Source organism: Pan paniscus, chromosome 8 (assembly GCF_029289425.2).
Source record: "Pan paniscus chromosome 8, NHGRI_mPanPan1-v2.0_pri, whole genome shotgun sequence".
Classification (NCBI taxonomy): domain Eukaryota; kingdom Metazoa; phylum Chordata; class Mammalia; order Primates; family Hominidae; genus Pan; species Pan paniscus.
The window spans coordinates 41315639-41336599 of NC_073257.2; the positions used below are offsets into that span (position 1 = coordinate 41315639).

Here is a 20961-nt window from a genome sequence, read left to right on the forward strand (position 1 = left end):
TTGTTGTTGCTATCGTTATTGGTAACAAGTGCTTCACTCCATCCATTTAGTACAGGGACGCTGGATGTTCACAGAGGTGACCCCAGGGAGAGGCAACTGCCACACAGATCAGCAATAAGGGAGGGGAGGGCTCTGGGAGATGCGCAGATGGCCCCCATTCTCAAGCAACTTATGGTCTAGCTCAGTCATCAGAAGATCATACCTATTTTCATTACAGTCTTAGTGTTATAAATATTTGCTAAAAATTATTGGTTAATATATTATGTATTTTTCTAATTTATTTTTTGAGCTGGAGTCTCTCTCTGTTGCCCAGGCTGGAATGCAGTGGGGTGATCTCAGCTCACTGCAGTCTCTGCCTCCTGGGTTCAAGCAATTCCCCTGCCTCAGCCTCCTGAGTAGCTGGGATTACAGGACTACAGGCATGCGCCACCATGCCTGGCTAATTTTTGTATTTTTAGTAGAGATGGAGTATTACCATGTTGGCCAGGCTAGTCTCGAGCTCTGGACCTCAGGTGATCCACCTGCCTCAGCCTCCCAAAGTGCTGGGATTACAGGCATGAGCCACTGTGCCCCACCAACATATTATGTATTAAATAGCTCCGTTAACCAGAATCATTGGTCTCTTCCCAATTATACCAATTCTGAAAGAGCCTACTGTCTTGCTGTTTTCACTATTTGCTTATTAAAATACAACTCTTCCCTACTTCCTACTAAAAATCTTGGAAGAGGTGTTTCTCTATCACTGTCTCGCACCAGGAAGAGTGAAGTGATCCAGGAATCACAGGGGTTGTTCAAGAGGCCGAGTCACCAACAAAGCCAGTCATGCAGGTGGTTACGTAGGAGGCAGCCCCACAGAGCCCCATAAACTCAGAAACACTGAGGTCGGTCTGTCCCACACTTAGGAAGCCCTTGCCATCAAGGAAGGGGAGAGCCACACTCAGCTTTTAAGTAAGGAAGCCCCTATATGCTTATAAAAAAGAAAAAGATGGGAGGGAAGTTGAAGGGCAGATTAAAAAATGAGAAGATAGGGGCCAGGCACTGTAGCTCACACCTGTAATTCCAGCACTTTGGGAGGCCGAGGCAGGTGGATCACTTGGGGTCAGGAGTTTGAGACCAGCCTGGCCGACATTGTGAAACCCCGTCTCTACTAAAAATACAAAAATTAGCTGGGCATGGTGGCACATGCCTGTAATCCCAGCTACTCAGGAGGCTGAGGTAGAATTGCTTGAACGCAGGAGGTGGAGATTGCAGTGAGCCAAGATCATGCCATTGCACTCCAGCCTGGGCAACAAGAGCGAATCTCTGTCTCAAAAAAAAAAAAAAAAAGAGAGAAGATAGGAAGAAAATCAATGTCTGCATTCAGCTCCTTCTCTCCTCTCCCCTCTCTGCTCCTTTTTGTCTCATTTAGCCTCCGCACCTACCTCTTTCTTCTTCTACTAACACGCTCCTACTCACTGGAAGGTGGAAACTCAAGCAATTAACATTAACACATGAATAAATGACAGATGTTTTTATAACCCAAATTTATAGAATGTGCTGGGGAACTATCTTGAACTCAAGGCTTTGCGCTTCTTCCTTTTTCCAGGAAGCAGCCCTTCTTGGGCTTCTTACCTCCAGCTGTTCTGCCAAGAAGTAAAATCAGTATTTAGGCTGTATGCAGTGGCTCACACCTGTAATTCTAGCACTTTGGGAGGCCGAGGCGGTTGCATCACTTGAGCCCAGGAATTCGAAACCAGCCTGCACTGCATGGCGAGACCCCGTCTCTTCAAAAAAAATACCAATATTAGCCAGGTGTGGTGATGTGTGCCTGTAGTCCCAGCTACTCATGAGGCTGAGGTGGGAAAACGAGGATGTAGTGAGCTGTGATTGTGCCACTGCACTTCAGCCTGGGCAACAGAGCAAAATCTTGTCTCAATAATAGTAATAATTAATAAATAAAAAGGAAATAAGTATTTGGAAGTAAAATAAGCTGGAAGGAGAGCCCTTTATTGAGCCCAGGGTGCTCCCAGAGGGAGTTTGGGTGCAGAACTGGGGGGCCCTCCCTTTACTTCCTGGCTGTGGGGGTGGAGGGTGAGTCCTGCTGCATTCAGCCTACTTGCTGTGAAGTTTGGTGGGTGAAGGATCCTTAGCCATGGGTTGGAGTGCCAAGCAGGTAAAGTCTCTCCTCGTCGACACCCAACTCCTCTCCTCCTGCAGAATGGCAGGGCCCAAGGGTAGGTGGATGAAACTGGCAGAGAGAGGAAGGCTGCCCGTGTGCTCCATCCCTCCTGCCTTGTCTCCTGGAGCCCCTTCCAGGCCCTGCCTTGTGCGTCTGGAGTCTCCACATTGAACCCGAGGTGGTGGCCCTAAGGCTGCCACTGCAGTTGGGGAAGAGCCCTGTCTTGTGAGTAGAAGAAGCACACTCTGAGATGAACATGGTACAGGAAGTTCTTCTCACAAAAGTTAAGGTCTGGGCATTTATTCTTGGCAGAGGAGGCAGAGGCAGCTACTGAAGCTGTCTTGTCCCATCCAGTGTGCCAAGGAGTGACACAGATGGGATCAGTGCTGTTTGCCACATGTAGGGTCCCTGCCTTTCAAGCCCTGCCACAAGCTCCTCTTCTTAATGCTCGGCAAAAGCAGAGTTACCAAGGGAGGTGACATGGAGGAAGGAACAGCAGCACACAGCCTAGGCTCAGAACTGCTAGGGAACTGACTGCGAGCTGAGGGCTGCCAGTTTGCTGTCTTGGTCAGGCCCTCAGCAGACTGAGCATTCAGGGCTGACCTTGGCAAAAAGGGAGCAGTACCCAGAGATGGAAGAGAGGTCATGGGACAGCCACATTGGTGACTAATCTTGGGAAAGGAACTCGAGTGATTAATGTCATTAATACGGCTAGTCCATGTCATAAATGGTCCTCAAATACACGAAGGATTGGCTGGGTGCACTGGCTCATGCCTGTAATCCCAGCACTTTGGGAGGCCAAGGTAGGAGGATCACTCAAGGCCAGGAGTTCAAGACCAGCCTGGGAAACATAGAAAGACTCCATCTCTACCAAAAAATAAAAATAAAAATTAGCTGGATGTGGTGGTGCACATCTGTAGTCCCAGCTATTAGGGAGGCTGAGGTGGGAGGATCACTTGAGCCTGGGAGGTAGAGGCTGCAGTGAGCCACGGTTGTGACACTGCCCTCCAGCCTGGAGGACAGAAGAAGACCCCCATCTTGAAAAAAAAAATACACAAAGGGGTATCATGGGAAGAATGGGAGTCAACTGTCTGTCTCGGCTAAGGTTGATCCAACGGGAAATTTTTTTTTTTTTTGAGATGGAGTCTTGCTCTGTCTCCCAGGCTGGAGTGCAGTGGTGCCATCTTGGCTCACGGCAACCTCCACCTCCCAGGTTCAAGCAATTCTCCTGCCTCAGCCTCCCAAGTAACTGGGATTACAGGAGTGCACCACAATGTCCACCTAATTTTTGCCTATTTGTAGAGACAGTTTCTCCATGTTGCCCAGGCTGGTCTCGAACTCATGGCCTCAAGTGATCTGCCTGCCTCAGCCTCCCAAAGTGCTAGGATTACAGGTGTGAGCCACTGTGCCCAGCCGGGAAATGAAATTTTCAAACTTTGTAAAATGTATGGGTTTGACAAAGGGAAGACTTCCCAGGTAGTGGGAGTCACTAAGCCCGAGGGAACGCAGAGGGAATTGGGGCCTTCTTGACACAGCCTCAAGGCTGGTCCTGGTTTGAGTGTGGGCTGTTGAAGGGAGGAGCTTCTCTCTAGCCTGGGGGAGGGGAGTGTCTGTGGTCTGAGTTAACCAAGAAATGGGTTCAGGGAACAGAAGAACGTGGAAACCAACAGGCAGCTGCGAAATGAGAGTTCTGGTGTGTGAGGTGGCAAAATGAGTTTCAACACTGACACCTGTCAATCAAGAGAGAAGTGAGAGATACTTCTCTTGCCATGCTACTGTGATTATAAACTATTCATGCCTTGGCAAATGACTTTTACTGGTGACACTTAAGCAGAACTCTTGTTGAGCATCCCCACCGCCTTTTTATAGCAAAAATAAAATAAAATAAAATAAATAAAAGAGGCTCAGAGGTACCATGACAGAGGTTTGGAGGTACCTGAGCAAATACCAGCTCAGGCCTCAGTCAGGAAGTTCTTACACTGGCAGACCTTCCATTGACATCGGATGACGTCCACTCGGGTGAAGCTACAGAATCAGGTCTTGGGAGGGTTTATTTATCTAGAAAACTGAATCAGAGTTGGACTGAAAAGCAGAAGACTGTGACGTATCTACACGGGAGCAGGGAAAAAAAATATCTTTCCAGTTTTCAGAACCTTATCGGGGCATCTCCTCATGTAGTTTATTTAGAATGGTGATGTTTAAAGTGCTTGGACTTTGCAGAAACCTACTGTATTTTATGGCCTTTGATCACTGATCTTTCGTAAATCTGTACCACAGCCAGCCTGCTCCTTTCTCCTTCCGCTCTGAGGCCTCCTGTAACAGAGGGTGTGTACCTGAAGAAGCTTTGGCTTTGCAGAGCTCCAGGCGTTCAGTGAGAACTTCTCCCTGGTTGAGGCAGGATTAAAAGGTCAGGAATATTCAAAATATAGACTAGGGTGAGCTATGCTGGACATCTAGATTCTAAGCATGGCTTCAGCTGTATTTCACTTTTTTTGTTTTTTTTTTTTTTAGAGTTAGTATCTTGCTCTATCACCCAGGCTGAAGCATAGCAGTGTAATAATAGCTCACTGCAGCCTCAAACTCCTGGGCTCAAGTGAGCCTCCCCACTCAGCCTCCCGAGTAGCTAAGACTACAGGCACACCTGGCTAATTTTTTTTTTTTTTTTTTTTTGATACGGAGTCTGGCTCTGTCGCCCAGGTTGGAGTGCAGTGGCGCGATCTTGGCTCACTGCAAGCTCCACCTCCTGGGTTCATGCCATTCTCCTGCCTCAGCCTCCCGAGTAGCTGGGACTACAGGCACCCGCCACCATGCCCGGCTAATTTTTTGTATTTTTAGTAGAGACAGTGTTTCACCATGTTAGCCAGGATGGTCTCGATCTCCTGACCTCGTGATCCACCCGCCTGGGCCTCCCAGAGTGCTGGGATTACAGGAGTGAGCCACCGTACCCGGCCACACCTGGCTAATTTTTTTTTTTTCTTATTTTTTGTAGAGACAGTATCTCACTATGTTGCCCAGACTAGTCTTGGAACTCCTGGCTTCAAGCAATCCTCCAACCTCAACCTCCCAAATTGCTGGGATTACAGACATGAAACACTCTGCCTGGCTTATTTTGATTATCATTTAGTTGGTAAAAATCTTTTCTAATTTCTCTGATAATTTTTTCTTTTGACCCATAGATTTTTCAGAAGTGTGTGTTATTTATTTTTTGTTGTTGTTGTTTTGTTTTTGAGATGGAGTCAAGCTCTTGTTGCCCAGGCTGGAGTGCAATGGTGTGATCTCAGCTCACCACAACCTCCGCCTCCCGGGTTCAAGTGATTCTCCCGCCTCAGCCTCCCGAGTAGCTGGGATTACAGGCATGCGCAACCATGTCTGGCTAATTTTGTATTTAGTAGAGATAGGGTTTCTCCATGTTGGTCAGGCTGGTCTTGAACTCCCGACCTCGGGTGATCCACCCACCTTGGCCTCCCAAAGTGCTGGGATTGCAGGCGTGAGCCACCGCACCCAACCTGTGTTTAATTTTCAAATATTTGAGGCTTTCCTAATTATTTTACTGTTTTTAATTTCTGATTTAATTCCATTATAGTCAGAGAATATACTTTGCATAATTTCAATATTTTAAAATTTATTGAGGCTTTTTTTATAACCCAGCATATATATATATATATAGTCTATCCTGGTAAGTATCATATATACTTGAAAATAATCTGTATTCTGTTCTTGTTAGATATAGTGTTCTAGGAAGGTAGTCAATGGTGTTCAGAACTTCTAAGTATTATTTATTTCTTTATAAAGATGGGATCTCGCTAAGTTGCCCAGGATGGTTTCAAACTGCTGGCCTCAAGCAATCCTCCTGTGTAGCTGGGATTACAGGCATGAGCCACCATGCGTGGTTTTTCTGTGTATTTTCTATTCTTTACCTAGTTGTTCTGTTAATTGCTGAAAGAGAGATATTAAAACCTCTATAATTGTGAAAATGCCTCTCTTCTCTTTAATTGTATCGATATTTGCTTCATGTGTTTCAAACACCTATTATTAGATATACATATGCAAACATATACAAACCATATACAAACATATGGTTATGTCTTCCTGATGAATGGACAATGTTAAAATTTAGTTTATTTTTTAAATTGGCAAATAATAATTGCACATACCTATGGGGTACATAGTGATATTTTGATACATACAATTTATAGTGATCAGATCAGGGCAATTAGCATATCCATCTTCACAAACATTTATCATTCCTTTGTGATGGGAACATTCAATATTTTCCATCTAGCTATTTGAAACTATGTAATATTAATATATTATTGTTAACTCTAGTCATCCTGTAGTGCTATAGAACACTAGAATTTATTCCTCCTTCTTAGTGTAATTTTGTATCCTTTAACAAATCTCCCTATCCCTCTCTTTCCCCTATCCTTCCCAGTTTCTAGTAGGCTCTGTTCTACTTTTTACTTCTATGTGATCAACTTTTATTAGCTTCTACCTATAAGTGAGAACATGCAGTGTTTAACTTTCTGTTCCTGGATTATTTCACTTAACATAGTGTCTTCTAGTTCTTTCGAGGTTGCCTCAAATGACAAAATTTAATTTTTTTATGGCTGAATTGTATTCCATGGTGTATAAATACCACAGTTTCTTTATCCATTTATCTGGTGTTGGACACTTAGGTTGATTCCGTATCTTGACTATTGTGAATAGTACTGCAGTAAATATGGGATACAGGTGTCTCTTCGATATAATGATTTCCTTGTCTTTGGATAAATTTCCAGTAGTAGGATTGCTGGATCATATGGTAGTTCCATTTGTAGCTACAAATGGAAGGCCCTTTTTGAAGGACCTTCATACCACTCACCATAGTAGCTGTACTAGTTTGCTTTCCCACCAACAATGTGTAAGAATTTCCTTTTCTCTACACCCTCGCCAGCATTTGTTACTTTTTGTCATTTTAATAATAGTCCTCCTAACTGGAGTGAGATGATATCTCATGGTGGTTTTGATTTGCATTTCCCTGATAGTGATGCTGAGCATTTTTTTCATATCTTTGTTGACCATTTGTATGTCTTCTTTTAAGAAATGTCTGTTCAGATAATTTGCCCATTTTTTAATCAGATTTTTTTTTTTTTTGAGGTGGTATCTCACTCTGTCGCCGAGGCTGGAAAGCAATGGTGCAATCTTGGCTCACTGCAAGCTCCGCTCCTGGGTTCAAGTGATTCTCCTGCCTCAGCCTCCCGAGTAGCTGGGATTACAGGCATGCGCCACCATACCCAGCTAACTTTGTATTTTTAGTAGAGATGGGGTTTCACCAAGTTGCCTAGGCTGGTCTCAAACTCCTGATCTCAGGTGAGGCACCCGCCTCAGCCTCCCAAAGTGCTGGGATTATAGGCGTGAGCCACCGCGCCTGACCTCAGATTATTTTTTGCTGTTGAGATGTTAGAATTTCTTGTATATTCTGGATATTAATCACCTGTTGGATAAATCATTTGCAAATATTTTTCCCATTCTGTAGGCTGTTTTTTCACTCTGTTAATTGCTTCCCTTGCTGTGCAGAAGCTTTCTAGTTTGATATATCCCATTTGTTTATTTTTGTTTTTGTTGCCTGTGTTTTTGGAGGTCTTATTCATAAAATGTATTCCTGACCAATGTCCTGGAGGATTTTCCCTATGCTTTCTTCTAGTATTTTTATTGTTTCAGATCTTATACTTAGGTCTCTGATCCATTATTTTTATTTTTATTTTTATTTTTTTATGCTCCCCTCCCACCAGCTTTGATCCATTTTGAGTTGAATTTTATATAGGGTGAGAGGTGGTGGTCTGGTTTTATTCTTCTGCATATAAATATTCAGTTTTCTCAGCACCATTAATTGAACAGACTGTCCTTTCCCCAATGAGTGTTCTTCGCACTTTTGCCAAAAATTAGTTGCCTGTAGATATGCAGATTAATTTCTGAGTTCTCTATTTTGTTATATTGGTCTAAGTGTCTGCTTTTATGCTCATGCCATGCTGTTTGGGTTACTACAGCTTTGTAGTATATTTTGAGGTCTGGCAGTGTTCTGACTCCAGCTTCGTTCTTTTTGCTAGGATTGCTTCAGGGTCTTTTGTGGTTCCACACAAATAATAGGATTTTTTCTTCCTATTTCTGTGAAGAATGTCATTGGTATTTTGATAGAGATTGCATTAAATCTGTAAATTGCTTTAGGTAGTATTGTCATTTTAACAATATTAATTATTTCCATCCATGAGCATGGGGTGTTTTTCCATTTGTTTGTATCCTTGGCAATTTCTCTCACCAGTGTTTTGTAGTATTCCTTGTAGGGGTGTTTCACCTCCTTGGTTAAATTTATTCCTAGATACTTTCCTGTAGCTATTGGAAATAGAATTGCCTTCTTGATTTTTTCCTTCAGCTAGTTCATTGTTTGTGCATAGAAATGCCACTGATTTGCCGGGCGCGGTGGTTCACGCCTGTAATCCCAGCACTTTGGGAGGCCAAGGTGGGTGGATCACGAGGTCAGGAGATCAAGACCATCCTGGCTAACACAGTGAAACCCCATCTCTACTAAAAATACAAAAAAAATTAGCTGGGCATGGTGGCGGGTGCCTGTAGTCCCAGCTACGTGGGAGGCTGAGGCAGGAGAATGGCCTGAACCCAGGAGGCAGAGGTTGCAGTGAGCCGAGATCACACCACTGCACTCCAGGCTGGGTGACAGAGCGAGACTCCATCTCAAAAAAAAAAGAAAAAAAGAAAGAAATGCCACGGATTTTTGTATAAAAATTTTGTATCCTGCAATTTTACTGAATTTATCAATTCAAATGGCTTTTTTGGTAGAGTATTTAGGTTTTTCTACATATAAGAACATGTCATCTGCAAAAAGGGACAGTGTTACTTCCTACTTTCCTATATGGATGCCCTTTGTTCCTTTCTCTTGCTTAGTTGCTATGGCTAGAACTTCTATTAATAATACTGTATTGAATAAGAGTGATGAGAGTGGGTATACTTGTCTTGTTCCAGTTTTTAGAGGAAAAGCTTTCAGTTTTTCCCCATTCAGTAAAATATTAGCTGTGGAACAATTTTAATTATAATTAAATGTCCCTCTTCATCTCTGGAAATATGTTTTTCTTGAAGTCCATTTTATCTGGCCTTAATACAGCCACTCAAACCCTGTTATGCTTACTGTTCGCATGGTACATCTTTTTCCACTTGCTTTTAGCCTATCTGTGTGTTTCTATACTTAAACTGCATTTCTTCTAGAAAAAAATAGAGTAGGCCGGGTGTGGTGGCTCACTCCTGTAATCCCAGCACTTTGGGAGGCCGAGGCGGGCGGATCATGAGGTCAGGAGATCAAGACCATCCTGGCTAACATGGTGAAACCCCATCTTTACTAAAAATACAAAAAAATTAGCTAGGTGTGGTGGTGGGTGCCTGTAGTCCCAGCTACTCGGGAGGCTGAGGTAGGAGAATGGTGTGAACCCGGGAGGTGGAGCTTGCAGTGAGCCGAGATTGTGCCACTGCACTCCAGCCTGGGCAACAGAGCGAGACTCCATCTCAAAAAAAAAAAAAAAAGAAAGGAAAAAATAGAGTAAGTTTCCATTCTGACAATCTCTGCGTTTTAATTGTAGTGTTTAGTTCATTCATCTTTAATATAATTATTGATATGTCTGGGTTTGGATCTTCCATTTGGTTAGTTTTCTCGTTTTTTTTCCTCTATTCCTCTTTTCCTGCCCCTCTCCTTTTAATGTTATTGCCATGTCTCATGTATAACACCCAGATTTGTATCTCCAGCCTGAGTCTCTCCCCTGAACTCCAGACTCCTGCATTCAATTGCTTACTCAGCATCTGTGTTTGGATATCTACTAGGCACTTCAAACTTAACACACAAAACTTGAACTCCTGACAGTCCTCTCCCAACTCTTCTCCCAATGGTATCCATCTAAGTCAATGACAACTCCATCCTTCTAGTTCTTCTGGCCAAACTTGGAGTCATACTCAACTCTTCTCTTTCTTTTACTCCCCAGATTCAGTACATGCATATCCTGTCAGCATTATCTTCAAAATATTTACAGAGTCTACCACTTCTCACCACCTCCACCTCTACCACCCCAGACCAAGCTTCATCATCTTCTACCTGGGATACAGCAATCATCTTCTACTGGTCTCCCTGCAGTCTATGCTCAACATAGCAGCCAGAGGGATGCTATTAAAATCTAAATTAAGTCACATCCCTGCTCTGTTAAAATCTTGCAATCATCCCCAATGTTACTCAGAATAAGAGCCACGTCCCAATATTTTTTTGCCGTCTTCTATACTTTCCCTTGCTCACTTCATTGTAGCCACCTTGGCTTCCTTACTGTTTCCCTAACTCAGTGTTTTCCCATCTTTTAAAATTATCACTCTTGTCAGGGGCAAGAAATTTTAATGCCATGGATATATGATGTATGGTTATCTACTGAATCTATATCTGTGCTATGTACATTAAAAGAGTAAGCTGGCCGGGCGTGGTGGCTCACGCCTGTAATCCCAGCACTTTGGGAGGCCGAGGCAGGCCGATCACGAGGTCAGGAGATCGAGACCATCCTGGCTAACACGGTGAAACCCTGTCTCTCCTAAACATACAAAAAAATAGCCAGGCGTGGCATTGGGCCCCTGTAGTCCCAGCTGCTGGGGAGGCTGAGGCATGAGAATGGCGTGAACCCAGGAGGCGGAGGTTGCAGTGAGCCGAGATCGCACCACTGCACTCCAGCCTGGGCTACAGAGCGAGACTCCGTCTCAAAAAAAAAAAGAAAAAAGAAAAAAAGAAAAGAGTAAGTTTTGGTAGAATGTGGTGTCTCATGCCTATATGCCTATTATCCCAGTACTTTGGGAGGCTGAGGCAGGCGGATCACTTGAGGTCAGGAGTTGCAGACCAGCCTGGCCAACATGGTGAAACCCCATCTCTACCAAAAATACAAAAATTAGCTGGGTGTGGTGGCATGTGCTTGTGGTCCCAGCTACTCGGGTGGCTGAGGCACGAGAATCGCTTGAACCAGGAGGCAGAGGTTGCAGTGAGCCGAAATGACGCCACTGCACTCCAGCCTGGGCAACAGAGTGAGACATTGTCTTAAAAAAAAAAGGCCTGGCATGGTGGCTCATCCCTGTAATCCCAGCACTTTGGGAGGCCAAGGCGCAAGGACCACGAGGTCAGGAGATAGAGACCATCCTGGCTAACACAGTGAAACCCCGTCTCTACTAAAAATACAAAAAATCAGCCGGGCGTGATGGCATGTGCCTGTAATCCCAGCTACTCGGGAGGCTGAGGCAGGAGAATCGCTTGAACCCGGGAGGCAGAGCTTGCAGTGAGCCGATATCGCGCCACTGCACTCCAGCCTGGGCAACAGAGTGAGACTCCCTTTTGGGGGGGGGGGGGAAAAGAGTAAGTTTTTCTTCATCTTCCAAGAATGAATTTTCACTCCCTCAGGATGCTGTCTGCCCCGTTGAGAATGCATGCTTTCTCTGAGCATAATTCTACCACAGGGCGTTTACACTTACTGTACCCTCTGTGCAGAAAACTTCCTCCTTATAGCTGGACAACCCGCTCTCTTACTTCCTTGCGGTCTTACTAAAATGGTCACTTTATCAGAGAGGCATCACCTGGTCACTCTGTTTTAACTCACTCGGGACCCCCCATCCCCTTTCCTAGCACTATTCTCTATTGGACCTATTACCATCTGTAACCTCTATATGTTACTTGTCCATTGTGTGTCTCCCTCTGTAACAATGTAAGTTCCAGGAGATATTTGTATTCACAGATGTATCCTAGCATCTAGTCCAGGTCCTGGCACATGGTTCATGCACTATTTTTTTTTTTTTTTTTTTTTTTTTTGAGACAGAGTTTCGCTCTTGTTGCCCAGGCTGGAGTGCAATGGTGTGATCTCAGCTCACTGCAACATCTGCTCCCTGGCTTCAAACAATTCTCCTGCCTCAGCCTCCCAAGTAGCTGGGATTACAGATGTGCACCACCACGTCCAGCTAATTTTTTTGGTATTTTTAGTAGAGATGGGGTTTCTCCATGTTGATCAGGCTGGTCTCCAACTCCCAACCTCAAGTGATCCATCCACCTCAGCCTCTGAAAATGCTGGGATTACAGGCGTGAGCCACCGCACCCAGCCAGTTCATGCACTATTAATATTTGTTGAGTGCATGCATGCCACTCTCACTTGTGCTTTCCTGCTTTCACTCTCTCTCTTTTTAAATCTCCTGTTCTTGCTTTAAGGTCCAAGTCAAGTACCAGCTTCTCCCTGGTCCCTTTCCTGGTTTTATGTGTTCAAGAATATTGTAAAGTTCAGGCTGAGCGCAGTGGCTCACACCTGTAATCCCAGCACTTTGGGAGGCAGAGGCAGGTGGGTCACTTGAGGTCAGGAGTTCAAGACCAGCCTGGCCAACATGGTGAAACCCTGTCTCTACTAAAAATACAAAAATTAGCTGGGTCTGGTGGCACATGCCTGTAATCCCAGCTACTCGGGAAGCTGAGGCAGGAGAATTGCTTGAAACTGGGAGGCGGAGGTTTCAGTGAGACAAGATTGCTCCACTGCACTCCAGCCTGGGCAACAAGAGCGAAACTCCATCTCAAAAAAATAAAAATAAAAATTGTAAAGTTCTTATGCTCTATACTCCTGGCAGGAGTTATAAAATTAATATTAATCATTGAAGAATAAACCTTGTTTCTCCTTGGCCTGATCTGCCTCAAAACTATTCAGAAACTTCCTTATGCACTCACTATTGACACCACCTTTTAGCTTGCAGACACTCTTGGTTAGTCCTGAAACTGCGTATGTTGATATGCCATTGCAAAACCAAGGGGCTTCTGAATTGAATGTGTGGGCACCAGAAAGGAAAGAAAATCATTTAGCATGCAGGCTTGTTAACACTGTTTAGGTATGCTTTGGGTAGATTCAATTGGCCTTGTGCTACTGGAAATAAAGAATAAATATATATTTTTGCTAGTTTTTATTGCATTAGATCATGTTGTTTTAACCCAAGAACCTCAGGAAGTGCAGAGTAAATTGAAACACTCAATCAAATAAAATAAGTATGCTTAAACTGAGTTATAGTTGGTTGTGCCACAAGCGCTAAAGTTCAAGTTGACATTTCAGCCTGAGCTCATAAAGTTATTAGTGGGGAACCCATAGCAGGGAGAGGAACAGAGAGTGTATCAGACTTCAACATGTATGTTGTGACTCTTGTTACTTTAGAAGAAAATGAACCTCACTATGTAATAACCTAACTGTGTTGTGTTTATTCATTTTCTTTCTTTTTTAATTTTTATGTGTTTATTCATTTTCTTCTAAGTTCAAAGGTCATTTCTGGGTAGGAGAGCAAATGTCCTTATATTTTTTCCAAATAGACCATTTGCTTGGTGGGCCTCACCCCAGTGGAATGGAAGTACATTGGCAGCAACCACCATCCTTTACTTGGGGCTGCGTTACTATCCAATGAGCACACAGCGAGGGTGGAACTGCAAGCGTCTACACAACACACCTGCATCAACTACAGCTTTGCTTTATCTTCGTGCAATTTTTGAAAAAAAGAAAAAAAGCAAAAACCAAAAGCAGTGCATTAGGGGCAATTCCTCCCCCTGCCTCCTCTCTCCGGTGCTGATGGGCTGAGTGTGGGGAAAGGCGGCTCCCTAGTATGGGCGGGCGCTCTGTAGCCTAGTGGCCTCTCATCCCAAGTGCTGGTAGCATCTGAGATTATCTGTAGGTTGTTTGTCAGTAACCTAGGGAACATGAGCAGGGAGTCCAAAACATTTCGGTTTAGAGTAAGTCATACTGAAATGCTGCCTATAGAACACACCAAACACCAGCAATAGAACTTTATTTGAGGAGCTGCATATTCCAAGGACAGCTATGGTAGCCTTTAGGCACAACTGTGAGCAGGAGAAGTCTGTGTTCAGCATCTTCCTGTTGTTCTTCTTTTGAGCTCATTCTCCCGTTCATGGTCCCTTCTAGGATACCCGTTCCATGGAATACCAGTAATGGATCTTTACAGCTTACCAAATGGTTTTTGTTTTGTTTTTGAGACAGTCTTGCTCTGTCACCCAGGCTGGAGTGCAGTGGTGGGATCTCTGCTCACTGTAACCTCTGCCTCCCAGGTTCAAGCGATTCTCCTGTCTAAGCCTCCCGAGTAGCTGGGACTACAGGTGCCAGCAACCACGCCCGGCTAATTTTTTGTATTTTTAGTAGAGACGGGGTTTCACCATGTTGACCAGGCTGGTCTCGAACTCCTGACCTCAGGTGATCTGCCCACCTCAGACTCCCAAAGCGCTGAGATTACAGGTGTGAGCCACTGCGCCCAGACTCCAAATGGTTTTTTTAATCAATTAAATTAATTAATTAATTTTTAGAGACAGCACCTCCCTCTGTCACCCAGGCTGGAGGGCAATGCTGCAATCATAGCTCACTGTGTCCTTGAATTCCTGCGCTCAAGTGATCCTCCCTCTTCAGCCTCCCAAGTAGCTGGGACCACAGGTGCATGTCATCATATTTGGCTAATTTTTAAATTTTTTTTTGTAGAGATGAGATCTCACCATGCTGCCCAGGCTGGTCTCGAACTCCTGGCCTCAAGCAATTCTCCTGCCTCAGCCTCCCAAAGTGCTGGAGATTATAGGTGTGATGTGAGCCACCATGCTCAGCCACAAATATGTAAATATTAACCTTGTCTTTGGAGTTTAAGGTAGTGGATATTGTAGCCCATCTGAATTTTCCTAACTCTTATTCCCATAATTCTGAAATTTCTTCAGAATGTGGTGCGTTTTATTGTGCTACTATGTAAGATGAATAATTAGGTATTAAAATTATTTTTTCACTGAAGGAGAGGCCTGACTTTCACCAAAGCTATGCAACCAAATTTAGGTGAGAAGGTAGTTGATTGAGTGCATAAAATCCAAGAATGGGGCCACAGAATGTTGGCTTACGCCAGTAATCCCAGCACTTTGGGAGGCCGAGGTGGGCGGATCACCTGAGGTCAGGAGTTCGAGACCAGCCTGACCAACATGGTGAAACCCCATCTCTATACTAAAAACACAAAAAATTAGCAGGTCATGGTGGTGAGCGCCTGTAATCTCAGCTACTCAGGAGGCTGAAGCAGGAGAGTCACTTGAACCCAGGAGGTGGAGGTTGCAGTGAGCTGAGATCGCACCACTGTACTCCAGCCTGGGTGACACAGTGAGACCCCATCTCAAAAAAAAAAAAAAAAAAAACCAAACGAGGAAGATCTCAAGGCAGAATCATCCTGTTCTGGATGACTCTCAACCAGTTTGCTAAAAAATGCATTCTGTCAACTCATTGAGGACTTTGGGAAAGTTTGGTTCCTGCCCCTGGCCCTGGTGCTCCTGTCCATGCCCTCGTCATGCATCAGGGCGGCCTTTTCCCTACCTCTCCCTACCTCTGCTCGGCCACTACTGCCCTTCTGGGCTCATCTCTGTCTAACTGCTGCTCAAGACCAACTATCCAACCTTCACATTGTCCAGAGGGCTTGAGGCCACAGCATTTCCCCTTTCCTCTCTCTCCTTAGAGTCTGGTCTTAGGGAAATAGGCTTGCGAAGATGGGGTTTTGACTGTAAGACCAGAAAGCCCAATTCTCTCCATCCCTTGTGGCTTGGGAGACTTCCACTGGTCAGAACTGACACCCTATGCCCCACTCATCTCTCAGCATCACTGATGACGAATGCAGGACCCTGTGATGGGGGGAGAATCTCAGGATGAATGAACATGGTTTTTAATCTCTCATTCAAAAGGCCTATGTTGGCCAGGCATAGTGGCTTATGCCTGTAATCCCAACACTTTGGGAGGCTGAGGCAGGTGGATCACCTGAGTCAGGAGTTCAAGACCAGCCTGGCCAACATGGTGAAACCCCGTCTCTACTAAAAAACCCCGTCTCCCTCTGCCCGGCCACCACCCTGTCTTGGAGGTGTACCCAACAGCTCATTGAGAACGGGCCATGATGACAATGGCGGTTTTGAGGAATAGGAAAGGGGGAAAGGTGGGGAAAAGTTGGAGAAATCAGATTGTTGCTGTGTCTGTGTAGAAAGAAGTAGACATGGGAGACTTCATTTTGTTCTGTACTAAGAAAAATTCTTCTGCCTTGGGATGCTGTTGATCTATGACCTTACCCCCAACCATGTGCTCTCTGAAACATGTGCTGTGTCCACTCAGGGTTAAATGGATTAAGGGCGGTGCAAGATGTGCTTTGTTAAACAGATGCTTGAAGGCAGCATGCTCGTTAAGAGTCATCACCACTCCCTAATCTCAAGTACCCAGGGACACAAACACTGCGGAAGGCCGGAAGGCCGCAGGGTCCTCTGCCTAGGAAAACCAGAGACCTTTGTTCACTTGTTTATCTGCTGACCTTCCCTCCACTATTGTCCTATGACCCTGCCAAATCCCCCTCTGCGAGAAACACCCAAGAATGATCAATTAAAAAAATAAATTAATTAATTAATTAAAAAAAAAACCCCCGTCTCTACTAAAAATACAAAAAATTAGCTGGGTGATTAGCCAGGTGTGGTGGTGGGTGCCTGTAATCCCAGCTACTCAGGAGGCTGAGGCAGCAGAATTGCTTGAACCCAGGAGGCGGAGGTTGCAGTGAGCCAAGACTGTGCCACTGCACTCCAGCCTGGGCGACAGAGCAAGACTCCGTCTCCAAAAGAAAAACAAACAAACAAACAAAAACCTATGTCAAGAGTCAATGTTTCACCATAGGACAAGCATAGTTAAGTCATTGTAAGATGGTCCATTTGTCCTAAAGTAGAAACATTTAAGGTGATAGGTGATTGTGAGTGTGTGTGTGTGTCCATCCTAGTAAACTGGGCTGAATTCCCTTTAACTACACTGGGTCATTCATCATGAAAGACAGCAACAGCATCCTCTCCACAGCTGGCATTCCCTGAAGGACTGATCAAGAATGAGCCTGACACATCACTTAAGTAACATTATTTAGGAAGTTCCTAATAGTCAATGCAGAAGAGTTACCTACAGAGGAGAATGAGCTTATTCTGTTTGCAGTCATCACTTTACGTTAACTGTCTGCCAAATACTTCTAAGAACTTGCTGTTCATTATGTTCTGTGTGGACAGAAAGGAATTAAGAAAGTGATCAGAGCCAGATGCGGTGACTTATGCCTGTAATCCCAGCACTTTAGGAGGCCAAAGTGGGTTGATCGCTTGAGCCCAGGAGTTCAAGACCAGTCTGGGCAACATGGCGAGACCCCATCTTTAAAAAAATAAAAAGAAGCCTGTAATCCCAGCACTTTGGGAGGCTGAGGCAGGCAGATCACCTGAGGTCGGGAGTTCAAGGCCAGCCTGACCAACATGGATAAACCCCATCTCAACCCAAAATACAAAATTAGCCGGGTATGGTGGCACATGCCTATAATCCCAGCTACTAGGGAGGCTGAGGCAGGAGAATCACTTGAAGCTGGGATGTGGAGGTTACCGTGAGCTGAGATCATGCCATCGCACTCCAGCCTGGGCAACAAGAGTGAAACTTCGTCTCAAAAAATAAAAAAAAGAAAGTGATCAGGGATTTGAAAAATCAAAACTGAGAACTAAGTATCAAAATGTATCTTTGGACAATCCTATCTAGAGAGTTGTTCTCCAGCACATTGGACAGTACAGAAAAACTGACACCAGTGAGGACAATGACTGAAACACAATGAAAATTAATTCACTATTTCACCAGACTATTTCCATGCCATGTTCTAATGCAGGAGCAAGGGCTTCCAGGTCAGGTTTCTACTGGGATTTGCAATGGAACCAGGGAAAAATGGCCGTCTGAATAACACAGTTTTGCATGTGTTAAAATGATCCCTAATTAGCACCTCAATAAGTAGTTTTCTGGTCAGAAACAGTGCCCCAGGGCTGGGCGCGGTGGCTCACACCTGTAATCTCAGCACTTTGGGAGGCAGAAGTGGGTGGGTCACCTGAGGTCAGGAGTTTGAGACCAGCCTGGCCAACATGGTGAAACCCCATCTCTACTAAAAATACAAAAATTAGCTGGACGTGGTGGCACATGCCTGTAGTCCCAGCTACTCAGGAGGCTGAGGCAGGAGAATCGCTTGAACCCAGGAGGTGGAGGTTGCAGTGAGCTGAGATCACACCATTGCACTCCAGCCTGGGCAACAAGAGAGAAACTCTGTCTCAAAAAAAAAAAAAAGAAGAAAAAAGAAAAGAAAGAAAGAAAGAAAAGAAAAGAAACAGTGCCCCAGCCTGGGCATGGTGGTTCACATCTGTAATCCCAGCACTTTGGGAGGCTGAGGCGGGCAGATCACTTAAGGTCAGGAGTTCGCGACCAGCCTGGCCAACATGGTAAAACCCCGTCTCTACTAAAAATACAAAAAAATTAGCCAGGGGTGGTGGCACCCAACTGTAATCCCAGCTACTCAGGAGGCTGAGGCAGGAGAATCACTTGAACCTGGAGGTGGAGGTTGCAGTGAGCTGAGATGGTGACACTGCACTCCAGCCTGGGTGAAAGAGCAAGACTCCATCTCAAAAAACAACAACAACAACAAAAAAAAACCCAGTGCTCCAGTAAACCAGAAGAGTAGATTGAAGTGCAGCTTGGTAAAGTACAGAGATCACGGATGACTCAAAAGACCTGGGTGAGTCCTGGGTCCCCACTCCACCTCTTTGTAGCTGCATGACACTCGTCCAAGTCTTGACCATGACACTCATCAAAGACTTGACTTGACTTTTTTTTCTCCAAAAATGAAGATACGGTATCCATATCACAGAATTGTGAGGAGAAACAAATGAAGTAAAGTGCAGCTCTCTGAAAACTATAATGCACCGTGTGAATATTAGTTATCATTGAACAGTCTCCATGAGACTGACCTTAGGAAACAGGTTGTGTCAGAATCTGTCGTCAGGTATAGGGTTAGGTGTCTGCCTGTAGGAGCCTTCTTATTGCTGGCAGAGTAGGGTTCCAATCTCTTGGCATGTCTTGTAAGAAGTGGAGAATACCTTGTGCCTCTAGCTCTAGGCCAAGGTTCTCAAAGGGTGGTCCTCAGTTGCCAGCATCAGCATCACCTGGGAACTTACAAGACCTGCAGGAGATGCACCAGAGACTGGACAGGTGATTGGATGGGTGACTGTTCTATTTTTTCTTTTTCTTTTTTTTTGGAGATGGAGCCTTGCTTTGTCACCAGGCTGTAGTGCAGTGGCACCATCTTGGCTTACTGCAACCTCTGCCTCCTGGGTTTGAGCAATTTTCCTGCCTCAGCCTTCTGGGTAGCTGGGACTACAGGCATGTGCCACCATGCCCAGCTAGTTTTTGTATTTTTAGTAGAGACAGGATTTCACCATGTTGGCCAGGCTGGTCTCGAACTCCTGACCTCAGGTAATCCACCCACCTCAGCCTCCCAAAGTGCTGGGATTACAGGCATGAACCACTGTGCTCGGCACTTTTTTTTTTTTTTTTGAGACGGAGTCTTGCTCTGTCACCCAGGCTGGAATGCAGTGGCCCGATCTCGGCTCACTGCAACCTCCGCCTCCCAGGTTCAAGTGAGTCTCGTGCCTCAGCCTCCCAAGTAGCTGGGATTACAGGTGTGTGTCACCACGCCTGGCTAATTTTTGTATTTTCAGTAGAGACAGGGTTTCACCATGTTGGCCGGGCTGGTCTCAAACTCCTGACCTCAGGTGATCCGCCCGCTTCAGCCTCCCAAAGTGCTGGGATTACAGGAGTGAGTCACCGTGCCCGGCTGACCCTTCTATTAATATTATTTAAAGACGTAAAAAATGTGGGGAACTTGAGAAAGAAAGCCATGGAAGGTATCATTGATGGCTCACTGATACATCCTGCAGTGATTGTCAATCCATTTGAGATATTTGCAGCCGCAAAGAAAGCAGTTTGCCTCTACAAACTGGGAGAAATGAAGACAAGAGCTCTATCTACTGAAATTATTTTCAACCTTTCCCCAAATAACAATATTTCAGAGGCATTGAAAAAATGTGGTATCTCAGCAAATGACACTTAAATTCCAATTGTTTATACTAACGAGGGAGAAAAACAAATAAATCAAGGATATCTAATATCTCAAATAGAAGGTCAGCAGGTTTCTCTGAAAAATCTTCCTGAAATAATAAATATTACAAAAGTCAAAAAGAAATATACACTCCCTCCACAAGAAGAAAGCATTGGGAACATTATTGGATGGTATTTGTAGAATGTCAACAAAGAATGTTTTGTGAAAAGGATGTTTTGTGAAAAGAATTATTTGCAGAAATTTTCGGCATTAAAGAAAACACTGGGCCTGTAATCCCAGCACTTTGGGAGACCAAGGTGGGCAGATCACCTGAGCTCAGGCGTTCAAGACCAGCCTGAGCAACATGGTGAAACCCCATCTCTATAAAAATACAAAAAATTAACTGGGCGTAGTGGTGGCGCATCTGTAATCACAGCTACTTGGGAGAATTGCTTGAACCCGGGAGGAGGAGGTTGCAGTGAGCCCAGATCGTGCCACTGCATTCCAGCCTGGGCGACAGAGTGAGCCTCCGTCTCAAAAACAAAACAAAACAAAACAACACAAATGTATTTTCCTTTGCTGATTAAAATGTTATTATTATTTTTTTTTTTGTAGTGATGGCATCTTGCTATGTTGCCCAGAGTGGTCTCAAACTCCTAACCTCAAGCGATCCTCTCACCTCAGCCTCCTAAAGCACTAGGATTATAGGCATGAGCCACCATGCCTTGGCCCCACCTCTTTTATTGTTTTAAAAGATAACCACTGTTACTATTATTTGTTAGTGCCTTCTAGTCTTCTACTTCTAT

The 20961-nt window shown here is 44.7% G+C and overlaps 1 non-coding gene and 1 pseudogene across 1 annotated transcript; both read left to right on the forward strand.

The window, feature by feature from the left end:
• The first annotated feature begins 13596 nt into the window (after positions 1-13596).
• Positions 13597-13722, forward strand: LOC112441087 (U4atac minor spliceosomal RNA). Its single transcript, XR_003029064.2, has one exon. It is a non-coding gene; the product is annotated as a U4atac minor spliceosomal RNA (small nuclear RNA).
• A 5933-nt stretch (positions 13723-19655) lies between these two features.
• Positions 19656-20961, forward strand: LOC100987474 (EKC/KEOPS complex subunit TPRKB-like; annotated as a pseudogene).